This window comes from Oryctolagus cuniculus, chromosome 3 (assembly GCF_964237555.1).
Source record: "Oryctolagus cuniculus chromosome 3, mOryCun1.1, whole genome shotgun sequence".
Taxonomy (NCBI): Eukaryota; Metazoa; Chordata; class Mammalia; order Lagomorpha; family Leporidae; genus Oryctolagus; species Oryctolagus cuniculus.
In genome coordinates this window covers 178,941,224-178,957,539 of record NC_091434.1, presented here as the reverse complement: position 1 = coordinate 178,957,539, position 16,316 = coordinate 178,941,224, and the positions used below count along the sequence as shown (strand labels likewise).

The 16,316-nt window shown below is 36.9% G+C and overlaps 1 protein-coding gene across 5 annotated transcripts in view; it reads right to left on the bottom strand.

The window, feature by feature from the left end:
- TPK1 (thiamin pyrophosphokinase 1) overlaps positions 1 to 16,316 on the bottom strand; it is a 465,159-nt gene that overhangs the window by 366,998 nt on the left and 81,845 nt on the right. The gene's annotated exons all lie outside the window — the stretch shown is intronic.

Sequence of the window (16,316 nt, the reverse complement as noted above, 5' to 3'; positions counted from 1 at the left end):
CTATATAATTAATGTAAAGAAGAATATGGCAAATTTAAGCATATGGGCTTCGATAAGCCACGTGGATAACTGAAACTAATGAAGTATGTTGTGTTATGGTTAAGTTAGCATATTTCTGTTTTTCAAGATCCTAAATTGCTTTTAATGAACACTCATATTCATAATCCTCTTAATATCAGTTTACATTTTGTATTTATTCCTCTCCTGAAGGTGACAAATCCAGATTATTTTGAGAAAGTACCAAAATGATGCCCGTTGTGACTCCTGCAGTGCACCATATGTGATTTAGCTTGAAGAACACAGGATGCAGTGAAAGATGATTAATTGCCATGGAAACCCCAGAAAAATAATTGTGATCACTACATGTTTCATGGTAAACAAGTTGTATAAAGTAATCATAAAACAAAAAGAATGCTTGGTTTTGTAACTAGTGACATCTATTCAATAAATATTCATCTATGAATGATCCATGTTGGTAATGATAAATGTATTTTAAATATAGTGTTATCAGTCCTTTTTAAAATGTAACCAACCATTGTCAGCAATTGCAAAAGTTCGTTTCACCTCATGCATCCTCTGCTATCTCATCTTCAGAATTCCAGAGAAATCCCAAAGGCATACCATAACACTGAGCCAATGAAAATACTCCCATATTCTGATATGGAGAACAGGTGGAGACAGGGCAAATTTTGGACACTTCAGTTTTCAAAGCTAAGATTTCAGAACAATTTTTCCTTAGTGCAGGATCATAATTTTAAGAATTGACACATTCTGGATGATTCTATCATTTTCCTTTAACTTCTATTACAACATAGAAATGTGTTTTGCCCATTGAACTTTATATATAGGATATACATTTCAATTTAGGGTCAAAACAATTTTAACAAAATATTTTATAATGCTAAATTCTTTCTTACACTTTCATTTATATAATCTTGGGGATTTTCACTACTAAGTTGCATAGAGAGACACAAAGAACTAATGAAAGACTAACAATTTTTAAAAGATCCTAAGTTTGGCGAGTATAACTTTACCTTCCTAAGATAGTCTGATGAATACTTTTTGATACCAAGGATAAACCAATGAATCTTCTCATTTCATGAAGCCCACATAAGTTTTTATTTTATATTTGCATTAACATGGCAAAGTTGAGGGGAAAAGGCTAAGTTTATTTCTCTATGAAGATGTTTAAAAGGAAGTGACATAGCTGAAATATATTTATTAAAGGGCTGTATGTATGCTATGAAGTCAGAAATACAAAAGTGTAAGAAGCAAAAAACAAACAAGAGCATGTATGGGAGCAATATTCCTTTCTTTATGAAGATGTAACAAGTCTTTGTCTGAAAGCCACAGTTTCCCACATCCTCCTTTGCCTAGGGACCTAACTGAGTGCCAACACAGTTCCTCTAAAATCATAGTGATAGAAATTGTACCCTCTCTCCTACCACTCCATGAACAAATAGGCCACATCCCTTAAAGGAGCAGGTTGGCTTTGATGTGCAATGACTTACAGGAAGTCTAATGTTTATAACAGTACCCAGAGTAATTTAACTAATCCTTCTAAATCATGTCTTATAGAAAAGCAAATTCTTTTCATCTATAAAAAGAGCAATAGGTTGATACCCTAAATAAGCATTGATGGTTGAGTGTCTTAATCTATTTAGTATATGTCTTATTCTATGTCTGTTTCCAAAATAAATTTCCTGATTTTTTAATTTTATCAACCAAAGTTATGTATAATATATGAAGTATTCCACCTATTATCTAAAGTTAGTGAAATGTCTTTTGCAAACAAAATGGAACTAGTATCAACTTACAAAATTGATGCTAAGGAAAGATTTATTGTCTACCAAGAATTGATTGAAGCTACAAAGATTTAAGATATGATTGAGGATACATCTAAGAATATCTGGCACTAGACTTAAAAATGAAGACCTTTGAGACTGTGCTCCTATATAGAGAACAGAGTTGAATAATTCACAACTTGTGAGAAGCCTTCCACTTACTTTTTTTTTTTTTTTTTTAAGATTTATTTATTGGAAAGGCAGAGTTACAGAGAGGCAGAGAGAGACAGAGAGAAAGTCTTCCATCCAGTGGTTCACTCCCCAAATGGCCACAATGGCTGGAGCTGAGTTGACCCAAAGCCAGGAGCCAGGAGCTTCTTCCAGGTCTCCCACATGAGTGCAGGAGCCCAAGCTCTTAGGCCATCTTCTACTGCTTTCCCACGCTATAGCAGAGAGCTGGATCGGAAATTGAGCAACTGGCACCGGAACCAGCACCCACATGGGATGCCAGCACAGCAGGCCAAGGCTTTACCTGCTATGTCACAGCACCAGCCCCAAAGCCTTCCTTTTAAAACACTTGGAGCTACAGAGAATATTATGATGTACGTAATAGGATGATGTCAGCCATAGAACTGTTAGCCCTTTAAAAACAGAGAGTAAGTCCTTTTTCACTGTGCTATATCTATGCTTTTTACTTTGGTTAATAAACAAGAGGCTTAAAAATGATTAAGAAGTGGGGAGGAAAGGGTTAGCCCAGCATTAAGATATTTGTGTCCCATACTATAGTTTGACTTCCAGCTGTGGCTCCTCACTCTAGCTTCTGGCCAATGCAGATTTGGGGGGTACCAATTATGGCTCAAGGAAGGGGGTTTCCGCTATGCACATGGGAGACCTGGATTGTGTTTGTTGATCCAGGTTTCAGCTCTAGCCCAGCCCCAGCCTTCACAGGTATTTGAACAGTGAATAAGCAAAGAAAAATGCTCTCTCCCTCTTGCTCATTCTCACTCACTTTCTCTGCGTCTCTCCACCTTTTGAATGCATTTTCAAAAATTAGTTTTTTAAATAAAAATTATTACATTAAGAAATGATGGTAACTTTTCTATCTTTCTTTCAGCAAACTTTCTTTTTTGACAGGCAGAGTGGACAGTGAGAGAGAGAGAGACAAAGGTCTTCCTTTACTGTTGGTTCACCCTCCAATGGCCAATGCGGCCGGCACACCCCGCTGATCCGAAGCCAGGAGCCAGGTGCTTCCTCCTGGCCTCCCATGCAGGTGCAGGGCCCAAGCACTTGGGCCATCCTCCACTGCACTCCCGGGCCACAGCAGAGAGCTGGACTGGAAGTGGGGCAACCGGGACAGAATCTGGTGCCCCAACCGGGACTAGAACCCAGTGTGCCGGCGCCGCAGGCAGGGGATTAGCCTAGTGAGCCACGGCACCAGCCTCAGCAAACATTTTTAAAAATGTTATAGTGTGGGGACTGGCACTGTGGCATAGCAGGTCAAGCTGCAGCTTGCAGTGCCAGCATCCCATATGAGTGCCAATTCAAGTCCCGGTTGCTCCACTTCTGATCCAGCTCTCTGCTTATGGCCTGGGAAAGCAGTAGAGGATATCCAAAAGTTCTTGGGCCCCAGCTGCTATGTGGGAGACCCAGAAAAAGCTCTTGGCTCCTGGCTTCAGATCAGTCCAGCTCCAGCTGTTGCGGCCAACTGGGGAGAGAACCAGCGATGGAAGACCTCTCTGTCTCTCCTCTGCCTCTCTGTAGCTCTGCCTTTCAATTAAATAATCTTCTAAAAAAGTTATAGTGTGAAATATAGTACTTACAACTCACTTCTTTTTGAAAGTAACAAATGAATCACGAAATTAGGAAGTTTAGTAGAGGATTTATAAATGCATTTCAAATATAAAGTGTATGTGATTCTGGCATAAATTTCCTAAATGTTCTATGACACTGTGATTACTAAGGCAAAAGAAACAGGTATAAAATTATAAAGTTTCATAAGAAGGATTCTACACATCATATGCAGTTATGAAAAATGATAGTTCAAAGCCAGCTAGTGAATTTGAGATCCATTGACTTCACTTGTTCTATATCAAAGGCTGTGAATAATTCTATTCAATTTTTTTTACTACTTTCAAAATTTCTTTTATATTTGTTATGACAAAACATTTCATAGAAAGGAGATTTAGAATTCTTTGAATATTCCTTTACAAATGAGAAGTTTTGGAACTAAACTATTAAATAGAAAAATATTCAGTCTGAAGTTTATAGCTACTGCTAGGAAGAATGTCTATTGAGAACCCAACAGAACATATAAATGAAGACTCCGTTTCCTATAAATTAGTGGTATTTCTATGAAACACACTTAGGCTTTCCAATTTCTACAAAAGTCTCTCATCCCCTTGAAAAAGGGGTACTATCAGGAAAAAGGATCAGATCACAAGAAACAGCCACTAAAAGCTGAAGTTTGGAAGCCAACAGCCCTGGCTTCAGTACTTTCTGGATCTACTGTATCTGCATCTCAAGTTTTTCATTTAAAAAATAAGAATCACTGCAGTAATTATACCACATAAGTGTTGTGACCACATTCAAATGTGCATGCACAGTGCGTCAGCAGTGATAAGCACTGAATACACAGTTAAAACCATTATTATTAGTAGTAGAGTAGTGATTATCCATGACCTTCAGAGAAACACCTTTCTATCACAACATAACCTGCTGCAGATTCAGAAAAGGTGGAAAAGTGTGAACAGCTGATCTTTTCTCACTGTATTCAATTTTAAGAAAGGAAGGAAGAGTCAATGGAAAAAGGAGTTAATGGAAAATGGAATTGAAAGAAGTATATTTTTATGTAAAATTTGAAATCCATGCAGTTTTTTCATAATACATATGTTAACACACTTTTAGGATATCCCTTATATGTATGGATTTCATTTTTTGTACCTATTTTTAATTCCATTTTAGCCAAATTTTTCAAGTATGCTTAAATGTATGTGCATAAATATACATAGGTACATGTTATCTGGGTATCTCAAGGAACAGTATTACCCTAACTACACATGACACACTTTTGTTTTATCTTCAATTTCCTTTTTTTTTCTTTTTTTCTTTTTTTTTTTTTTTTTTTTGCCAGGCAGAGTTAGAGAGGACCTTCCATTGGTTCACCCCCAAAATGGCCACTACGGCTGGTGCGCTGCACGGATCCGAAACCAGGAGCCAGGAGCCAGGTGCTTCCTCCTGGTCTCCCATGCAGGTGCAGGGCCCAAGGTCTTGGGCCATCCTCCACTGCCTTCCCAGGCCACAGCAGAGAGCTGGACTGGAAGAGGAGCAACCGGGACAGAACTCGGTGCCCCAACTGGGACTAGAACCCAGGGTGCCGGCGCCGCAGGTGGAAGATCAGCCTAGTAAGCCGTGGCGCGGGCCCAATTTCCTTTTTCTTAAACAGTTCCTTTACCCAATTAAACTAATTCCATGACTCATTAAGAGAGTACAGTCTTTAACTTAGAAAGTATCAGAAAATCACATCCGTAGTGCTGAAGGAGTGGGAAATATTTACATTAATAATTACAACTAATGATGACATCTTAGGTCCACTTCCAAATTATGATCTTTCATTTTTTATATATTTGTTGTAACTCCTCATTTCTGTTTAATGGAGAAATCAGATGTGGCCACTAAGTGCTTGTAACTGAAATTCCTGATATTAATTGTAATAGTTATACATTATGAATAACAAAGTAAAAACAAAACTAAAATAATATAGAGAAAGATCTTAGAATAATTATGATCATCTTTAAAAATAATTACCTCCAAAATGTATATTACTACCAATTTAGAGACTAGAACAAATGATAGAGTATCTCCATGCAAATGAGAGAGCTTATGTGAACAGTGACTGCCTTAGGAAAAAGTGACAGAGAAAGATGAAAACATAGGCATGGAAAAAAGAATGAGGACATGGAAAGAAGTAGTGAAAGAAGGAAGGAAAAGAGACCACAGTGAGACAGGAAGATGGGAAAACATGGGAGAAAATTGGAGAAGGAATACAGCATGGTAACAGACGTTTTGATATAGGAGAAAAACTCTCATTAGATTTCTTTCTTTTTAGTAAAATTGTGATCATAATTGGTTAGGCAGTTTTAGAGATTTGCAAACAAAACACTTACTTGATGGTCTATACAATAACAAAACATTTCATTCTCTTAAACAGTTTCCTCAAATTTTACCCTAAATAGAGCCACTATGGAAAAGAGGCACTAAGAGATACAGATTCTACCACAGCAGTGAGGATCCAGTTGCAATTAAATATCAAACCATAGCATGACTTTCCCTAGCAGACTGGTACAACTCTGCTCACAAGTGAGAGAAAGAAAGTAAAGGGGTAATTCAGGCCAACTGCCCAGATACTAGAAAAGACACAAACGTGAGATGGTAGGAAATTACTATAGGATGACTGCTATCACAAAAATCAGGTCCAGAATTAAAGCAGGGAGCAACCAATCTACTATGAAAACCGGCTCAGGCTAAATATATGAATGTGCGAATAAAAGTGAAGACTTTTATCTGTAAATACGAAAGAACATAAGGTAGGTAATAAGAAATCCACCAGCCAGACACAGAAGTGTTGATCTTGAGACACTGGCAGTGGAACAATTTCCCAGAAAGAGATCTAAATTCAAGGTAGGAAGTACTGGCTAGTAGCTAAAACTGACTCGATACAACAGATCTTCCTCAGAAGTCAACAAACTATAGACTATGGACCGAATCCAGTCTTCCACATATTTTTGCAAGTAAAACATTTTCAGAACAAAGCCACACTAATTCTTTATATATTTTAAAAGATTTATATTTATATATAATCTTCATATATATTTGATATAAATATTAAATATATTTATGAGACACTGCTTAATTGTGATGGAGGAACAGGACCAGCAGTGGCACTAAACACAACAATGCACTGTTGGCACCAGCTGTGAGTAAATCCAGAGAGATGAAGCCATACCAGGCTTCAGAAAATCTCATAGTATTTGCTTCATAGTATCCAAGCTGATTAAAGGTCTAATTCAATGGAAATGGGTCATCATCTTGGGGGTAGGGATGGTATAATCTGTCTCTGACCTCATATCAACCCACATATATTTTATTCTGTCCCACTAACATATTAAAATGTCATATACACTTAAGTAATGTTTATAAACACCAAATATTCCTAAGTGACTAGGATAAATCTCTTCCACCAGCTTTATTTACAGAAGCTACAGCTTGTACATAACTGTTTTGTTCAATGGACCTGAAAAAAAGTATGTAAATGGCTCATCAGACCTTTGGTTCAATGTTCACTTACATGTGCTTAAAGCATAAATGTTATGAAACACTAAACATAGAAAAGAACACAATAGTGTGCATTTATAGATAAATAAAACCATGATAAGCCTTACTACTGCACTACAAAATTCTGAGTCTAATGACTAAGTTAATCATTACCAGAACTGAGAACCTTCCAGATCATTCCAACTGAAATTCAGGTATGCTAAAGCCTAGAATTTTTTCAGCTGATGAGATGTTCACCTGAATGTATTTAAATAGCGAAAATGACCCCATAAATCTCTTATCCATGTATTCTCAGCAAGTCCTTAAAAGCTACATTCAGGGCAGCTGCTTAGATAGCAAGGAAGCCTGTACTTGAAACTGTCACTATTTCACTTCCATAGAGATTCTGCTATGTAAGATACGAGCGACCACACTGTCCAGTTCTGTTCCCATGACCATTCCATTCCTACTACCTTGAACAAGTGTTTTGTTCCAGGCTTTCCCCCATGTCACCCCATTCAGTTTGTTCTAATCACCATCAGGAAACTCTAAACACAGAAAGAATGTAGATCAAGACTTTTCTCTTGATCAAACCTCTGTCTCACAATCAAGTGGTAAAGATCAAGTTATATCCTCTCACTAACTTTTCTGTTCCCAAAGGAGTTTCCTTCCAAAGACCCCAAAACTTCCATTACCATAAAAATAAAAGCTCAATTTCCACCAAGGACTAGTACTATTGGAAAAAAAGTCAAAGGGCTGACATTGTAGCATAGTAGGTTAAGTCACTGCCATCCATATGGGAATGGATTTGGTCCCAACTGCTCCACTTCCAATCTAGCTCCCTGCTAAAGCACCTGGGAGAGGACTGGAGGATGGCTCAACTGCTTGGGCCCCTGCACCCACATGGGAGACCTGGAAGAAGCTCCTGGCTTCAGCCTGGGCTAGCCCTGGTGTTGCATCTAGGGAGCGAACCAGCGGATGGAAGATCACTTGCTCTCTGTCTCTGTCTCCTTCTCTCTCGCTCTCTCTCTCCCTCTCATAAACAAACTCTGCATTTCAAATAAATAAATAAATCTTTTAAAAAAAAGAGTACACAATTTCTGTTTAAAAGTCAACTTATTTTGTCATTCATTGTTATACACAAGTATTAACCAGTAGAAATCCTCTAACTCATTTATATTCAATTAAATGGCATAACCTTAAAAATAAACTCCTAGAGTTTGCCTCAGAAGAATTTATACCAAAGGAGAAGTGACTAAGCAATGGGGATAATGAAATACACATAGAAACACTAATATTTGACAGGTAATATTATACAGAGTTCAAAGTAAAGCCAGAATAAAAATGTTTCCACATATTACTACATGAGAGTACTTCAAAAAGTTCATTGGAAATGGAATCAAAAGATAATCTTACCTTGGTACAAAACATTGAAATCTATTGCAAAAATTTTTCACAATATACATCTCCACAAACTTTTGAAAGTTCTTGCATATACAATACAATGTGGGAGAAAGTGTAAGTGAGCCCTGAATGTTTCTCTGCTTCTCCAAAGGCTAAACTTCTTGATGTCTTTGTGTAAGTGGCAAAATACAGCTGAAATGAGGAAAAATCACCATGGTAAAAAGTTCTATATTTCTTAATAACAAGTTTCTGAGAAGGAACAGAGCTGTTGGAAATAATACTATCTGCATTTTTAGGAGTTGCCACTTAAAACCCAAGCACTTTTTTCAATAGAAATTACATGGGTCAATTTTTTTTAATATTTCACAATTAAAATTTTGGAAGGGTATTTGAAAAAACTTCAGCATTAACTGCCAATGCTATAGATGTGTTAAACGAAAATGGCACTCATTTTTGACCCTTTTAATACAGATGAAGTATCCTATTGCTTCGCAAATGCTGGAAATGCAGTAACAGATTTAAGGGCATAATATTAAAGGAGTAAGATGTTTCCATCCATCTGCTATTTTGTTGATAAATGGCATAATACATATTAATGGCTGTCATGACCACTGGCTGAAACTAGGGAAACAGTACTCAAATCAGTGGCTTTATCTTTAGATCAATAACCAGAGATTTGATCCCAGTATTACAAGATGTCATGGGGAACCAGAGGAGAGAGATACAAGAGAAGACTGGCAGTGCAGGCTCAGACAGGACAGTGGCTTCTAGTAGTTGTTATCCAGAATAGGATGGAGTTTTAGAAAAATGTGTCCTAAACTGTGGGATATTAGAAAGGGTATTAAGAACTGATCTGGCCAGTGCCGCGGCTCACTTGGCTAATCCTCCACCTGCGGTGCCAGCACCCCGGGTTCTAGGCCCAGTTGGGGTGCCAGATTCTGTCCCGGTTGCTCCTCTTCCAAGTCCAGCTCTCCGCTGTGGCCTGGGAAGGCAGTGGAGGATGGCCCAGGTGCTTGGGCTCTGCACCCGCATGGGAGACCAAGAGGAAGCACCCGGCTCCTGGCTTCGGATTCTCACAGCACGCAGGCTGCAGCACACTGGCTGCAGCGGCCACTTGATGGGTGAACCAATGGAAAAAGGAAGACCTTTCTCTCTGTCTCTCTCTCTCACTGTCTAACTCTGCCTGTCAAAAAATAAAAATAAAAAAAGAACTGATCATTTACCAGCCCTAAACAACATTTAATAAGAGCCAACAGTGGGCATCCAGAATACAAAGGGAGTGAGTGTGGGGACAGGGGAGTGAATCGAAACGTGGTAAAAGAAGGAAAATGGAACGTGGAAGAAACAACTCTGGCTGTTAGAGAACAGGAAAAGGCCACCAGAAGAAAGACCTTGGTTTCCACTGAAGTGCTCGTCCCACAGAGGCTCCCTGCTTCTGACCACCGAACACTGAGCGCAGAGCACAGCTTGAGTAGGTCTCACATTTCAGCTTCCTTAGAACTTCACTGATCTGGACTGAGCAACAAAGCAAACCTGATTTTATAAAAAGTGTCAATAAATATTCAGAGGTATGGTTGTAAAATCCAAGCATTTGACTGGGAGAATGATACCCTATCTGCTAAAGAACTAGCACCATCAACCATAATAAATGCAAAGGGCTAAATTCACCTCTGGATAGTGGACTCCAAGGTCTACTTTAATTTCTCTCTGACATTTTCAAGTTTTACTGATTAGTCCACCACCTAGTTAGTGTTTTTCCTTTCAGTTTTACTAAGGATACAACACCATGAAGGATACAGCGTAGTTTTTATGTGTTATTTGTAACCATCAGAGTGACAGATACATTGTGTAGGCACACAAGTACAAATAAGTTAAACATGGAGCAAATGTTGGCAAATATATAAAACATTAAATATTAAAAAACATAAGTTGCCATACAAATTTGAAGTCATTTTCTGGCTACATTAAAAACTGACACAACTGGACACAAATCTAAATGTCATAAAAATAATGTAAAACAGGCATTTAAAATGTTTATACTAACTGTTGTAAAGAGAGCCTCGTGGTCTGGCAATCACCATGTTAGGGGTATTTTCCTATTTAATAACAGTATTTCCTCTATTACCCTAAGAATTAAAAATTGCATATAAAATCATTTCATGGGAAACAATGAAAAATATAAAATAAAAGCAGAAAAGAGATAATGAAGGAGTAATAGTTAATGGGGACTGATTTTTTTTCATTCTAACTATTATGCTTTAACTTTTTATAATGAACACATATTTCTATAATTAAAGATGGAAATTTGGGGAAGAACTGAAGATTTTATATTCAAAACAATACAATTAATCTAAAGATTTCAAAAAAGTTATTTTTCAAAAAGAATCCAATATATGACAGTCTCTTTGGACAATAACATCAGAAGACAAGGGTATCACTTAATTGTAATTATATAGCCAACCATTAGTAAAAGCGGTACCTCACCATAATATATGAATGGACAGAGGTGATACATTCCAATGACACATTTGTTAGCATCTCAGTTGTCAAAGAAATAAACCATAGAGGTGTGGGGGATTTGAAGTGGAAAAGGAGGAGATGACTTGCTTGCACATGAGCTATGCAAGAAAGAACAAGAAAGTAATGAAAATAACACTTCTGATCGGTTGCACCAGGAAATGCCAGGTAAATATCTGAGAGTCACAGGGCAGAAACAAAGCAGCAGCAGAGATCAGCGTTAGCAGAAGTGCCTCGTCCAAGGATCAGAGAGGAATCTGGGGCAAAAAGCGAGTGTGTCTAGAGTCACACACAAGCACTTGCTACAGCAAACTGGTTCACATCAGGGCAGAAGCACTTCCAGGACCTACAATGCACCAAGACAGATATTAACCCTCAGCCATTTCCAGGATGACCTATGACAGCTAGCCCCAAGCGACTGTCACAGGAACCAGGAAGAAAACACTATTACCTAGACTCATTCTCAAGATGAGATTAAGTGACATTTGTAAAAAACTACGTCTGGGGATGCAAAGAAAGCCTTCATAAGACATGGCATTGATTTGGACCTAGAAATGAGTAGAATCTGCACTATGAATAAGTACAAGCTTATTTGAGGCAGAAAATAATAACAAATATCAGTTCCATTACATTAATTATTAAATACATAACAAGGAGTGGCAGTGGAAATGAGGTCAGAGGTAAAACTATCTTGGCAATACAAATACTACGCAGATATAAAAACAGAATGAAATCCTGTCTTTCACAACAAAACAGATACAACTGGAGCCCATTATGTGTAGTGAAATAAGACAGTCCTAAAAAGACAAATAGGTTTTCCCTGATGTGTTAATATAGAATACAAAAAAAGTATAAGAATGAAACTGACATTTTATGATTTGATTATTTACAGCTCTTGTCTATGTTCCCATGGAAGAGTGGTTTTTCTACTTTTTACTTGTTGATCATTATGGTTAGCAGTGCATTAAGCCTGTGATTATAGATTGAAAATATGTTATTGCAAATATTAAAGGGAAGGAAAAAAAAAGAAAGGAAAATAGGAAGGAAGGGTGGTTGAGGGAGGGAGGAAAGTATGGTGACCTATGTATCCATGAAATCCATGAAATTTGTTCTCTTAATAAAAAAATCTAAATTTAAAAAGAAGCACTCTTTTAAATCTTTTATTTTAATTAATGTTTAATAGATTAAATATGATTTGTAAATATAAGTCCAAGAAAATAATGATATTCCCTTCCTCCCTGCCTCTCATCCTCCTTCCTTCTACTCTTCTATTTGTATTTTTTGGTTTTGTTTTTGAGATAATATATTTTAAGTTTACATTACAGTAAAAAAGCTTCATAATTCACCAAATAATAAATTTAACAAATAAAAAGCAAAAACACCCTATTTTAGTGGGTATATAGACAATGGTTATAAACAATAATTGAATGCATAAATGAGCATTTCACCTATATACAGTTTTTTGGGTCAGTCATTCATAATTTCTTTCAATGAAATACAACCAATGATAATGTAATATCTAAATATTTCCTGTATGTTTATAAGATAATAAAGTTCATTTAGACTGTAAGCAAAAAGGGGACAAGATTGGCCCTTCCACAGTCATCCTAAAACTTCAAGGTGGACATCAAAAGACACATTTCCTCTGAAATTTCTCTAACAGAAATAATGCATAGAAATAGTTACAATATGATTAAAACAACATTGGTGCCAACCATATTAAAGCAAAAAATCAGTTCACCCAATGTACACATAAAGATCCTCTATTTTAAGGAGAATGAACACGCAGGACTCCAGAAATGAGATGAGGAGATATCACTGAATGGGGAAATGGGAATAAAAAGAAAACAGGCGAGAGGAAAACTATATAATCTGAAGTTCGCTAATGTTGGCTGGATTTAACTTCAAATAATCAGGTGAAAAGAGGCTTGTAATAGCATTTGGGTGCCTAGTTTATGAAGGAAAGGGTTTCGTACAACAAAACTACTGAAGCAGGTGTTTTATGTTAGCTTCTACTTCATTTGAAACAAATTATTGGCAAAACAAATCTCTAGCACAGTATCAATATAATTAGCGGAGCAAGTCATGCTTCATTAAACACTACTATTATAGGTAAGTTACTTTGTTTGAAAAACAAGAAAAAGAAAAGCATAGGGATATGAAAAAAGCAGGGTCAATTAGCCAGTTACTTTGATAATACCAGCTCTTAAGAAGCAGGGATAGAGCAAGTTAATTTTAACAACTTGTGGCTGGAACACAGCCTCTAACGTGTATTCATCACACCTGTACACCTCCAACCCTCAATTCAACTTGCAATTGCAGTCCACAATTACATCCCCAGCTTCCAGCCTACAGACTGCTCAGCAGGGACTAAAGAAATGTCAATTACAAATAGAACAGAAGGGAATACACTGATGTTGTAAAATCAAATATCTTACTCTAAGACGCTAATCGTGCCTCCTCTTAATCTATAAGACCAGCCAGATTTGTCAAATACTTTATGATGCCGGGCTTATCAGAATGGAACCAGGGTATACTGCCTAGACCCTGGTGTGCTCTTCAGGATGGCTATCTAAGAACAGAAGAAAAGACAGAAAGAAACAGAAGAGAGGGAACTTGATTAAAGCAAAATAACTCCTTGTTGGAGGAGAGTAGCCTTAAGCTGAATTAAGTGCCTGTCATCAATCTATCTAACCATCTACTAATAATCTAATTAACGTGGCCACCACTATTCTGTGGATTGTGTGGGATAGACAGGGAAAGGTTTTTAACTCATTCTAAAATGGAGGACATGTCTAAGAAGCTCAACTGGGGTGGCGCAGTGCCCACATTCCATATGGGTGCCAGTTCAAATGCTGGATGCTCCTCTTCCAATCCAGCTCTCTGCTATGGCCTGGAAAAGCAGTAGAAAACAGCCCAAATACTTGGGCCCCTGCACTTGTGTGGAAGACCTGGACAAAGCCCCTGACTCCTGACTTCAGACTGGCCCAGCTCCGACTGTTGCGGCCATTTAGGGAGTAAACCAGCAGATGAAAGTTTTCTCTCTCTCTCTGTCTCTCTCTCTCTCTTCTCTGTAACTCTACCTTTCAAATAAATAAATCTTAAAAAAAAAAAAAAAAGAAGTTGAACTAGAAATCCGATATACAACCCATCTATATAAACTTGTTCCAGGTAACTGGGTTTTATTAGGATTTTTTTCTATTTTTTAATTTTATGGAGCTCAGTGCTCTCTACTAAAAATGTTGATTAGCCCAATGCCTCTGTAACTCCAATCGAGAATAAGTAACCACCAACAAACAGAGTTCCTTTCAAACATACACCCCTATTTTTTTTTAATTATCACATATTCACATATATCAGTCTGAGAAACACATTTACTGGAATGGAAAGTCAGGTTCAAAAAAAAGTTTGAGAGGTAAAGAAATCTGAGACCTATATTGATTCATGAATGTCAGTAACCTCTGTTAGTCACAGAAAAGTGAGATACTAGCCATAGTAGCCATTCATCCCTCTTTCTACTTATCTATCTAGCTACATTATGTACCTAGGTATAATCAAATTGAATCTACAAAATGCTAGGACAAGGAGGAATACATCCCGACACTTGTAGCCAAGAAAATATCAAAACATCATGAGGTTAAAGGAAAAACTCATTTAAAAACCTCAATAATTTTAATTTCCCTTGAACCCCTTCCTTAGGCATTTAAACTACATTTCAGAACTCATATAAGCATTGCAAGAAGTGAAAAAATAAATCTTCAAAGTAGTCTCTCTGCCGAAACAGCTCTTTGGAAACTAGTACCTACTAGAAGTCCGAGGCACACAGTCAAACCATCAGCTGTATGCAAGTATCCCACTCCATGAAGTGACATCTATACCTCCCTGTCTCTGATGCTCAGCCTTCACCCCTTCATTTCCAGTCCTCACAAATCTGTTCTGCCACAGAACAGAAGATACAGAAAATGCTGGACATATGGGCCAAAAGGGAACAGGGACAGCAGCCTTGGGCCATCACTTGCTAGTATTCCAAGCCACGATACTGTTTCCACTCCCAGACTCTCAGTGCCACCCTATTCTTTTAGCTCGGCCTGTCCTAGACTAATATTAGCAACTTGGGTCCTAAGGTCCCGATCTTGTTGCCTTTACTTAGAACAGTATAGCCTGTCCTATGAATTACAAAATCCTAGTCTTTAGTTATTTATCAACCTTTTCCTTATAACAACTAAAGGACATTAAAAGATAAAAATTACTTTAGAAGTCTACTAAAAAAAAAACATTTCAGTAAACTAAAGAAATGAGAATTAAGAAGCATTTCAGTAGACCTAATACTTCGGATATTTTTAGCCAACTCATGTACAGATTGATGACGTTTTGATATTTTATACAAATCAAAAGGTTAGTTGGTATAGGTCAGGCTGTTTTTGAATATAATTTCTCTTTAGAAAATCTTCAGGCAGCTCAAAAATATATACCATTTCACACTATGTGCAAAACAGAACCCTTAGCCACACAAAATATAAGAAATTTCTTTAAATGTAGCTTTGAATATACAGTTTTCAAAATTTCACATCAATGACAATCTTATCAAATCATAATGTCTCTAACAGTCACTCAGATATGCTCCAAACAATACAAAAAATGCAATACAATAAAGTCAGATAAAAAAGATACACCTAATAATGTTATGTATTATTTACTATCAACATAAACCACATTAAATTTGTGCTTTCATTTCTCATAACTATCAGCAATGTGTCAAACACTGCAGTAGAAACCAGAAATTCAGTGAAAAAAGGACATTGTGGCATTAAGCCATACATACAAATTTTAATTACTAGTAAATAAAAAGTTCAATAATTTTCAAACTTGAGGGGCAATAATAATACGATTATAATGGGAAATTTTAAGTTTGCTAAATTGAAGATAACAAAATTTGAAACACCAAGAGTTTCATTATAATCATATTAGACAAGAAAAATTCTTTACATAAAAACATTTGTGATGATTTATTCTCTCTAGTGTCACAACATCCTGCCTATAGATTTGAATTTATTAAAATATTAGGGCTGCATTCTAAGGCACATAACCTTTATGTTGAGATACTAAAGAGTTCTGTACTGATAAGAGGGAAGCAAGATAATGACAGGGTATGCATTCATTTCTCAGTAATCAAGTCCTTCTGTCTACTTTGGCTTAAAACTTACACTGATAATGCAGCAAAAATATTCCTCTGAAAACAAAATCACAAGATTTCATGGAAGGAAAGCATAAGTTCAAAACTGTAAGGGATATTTAATATTA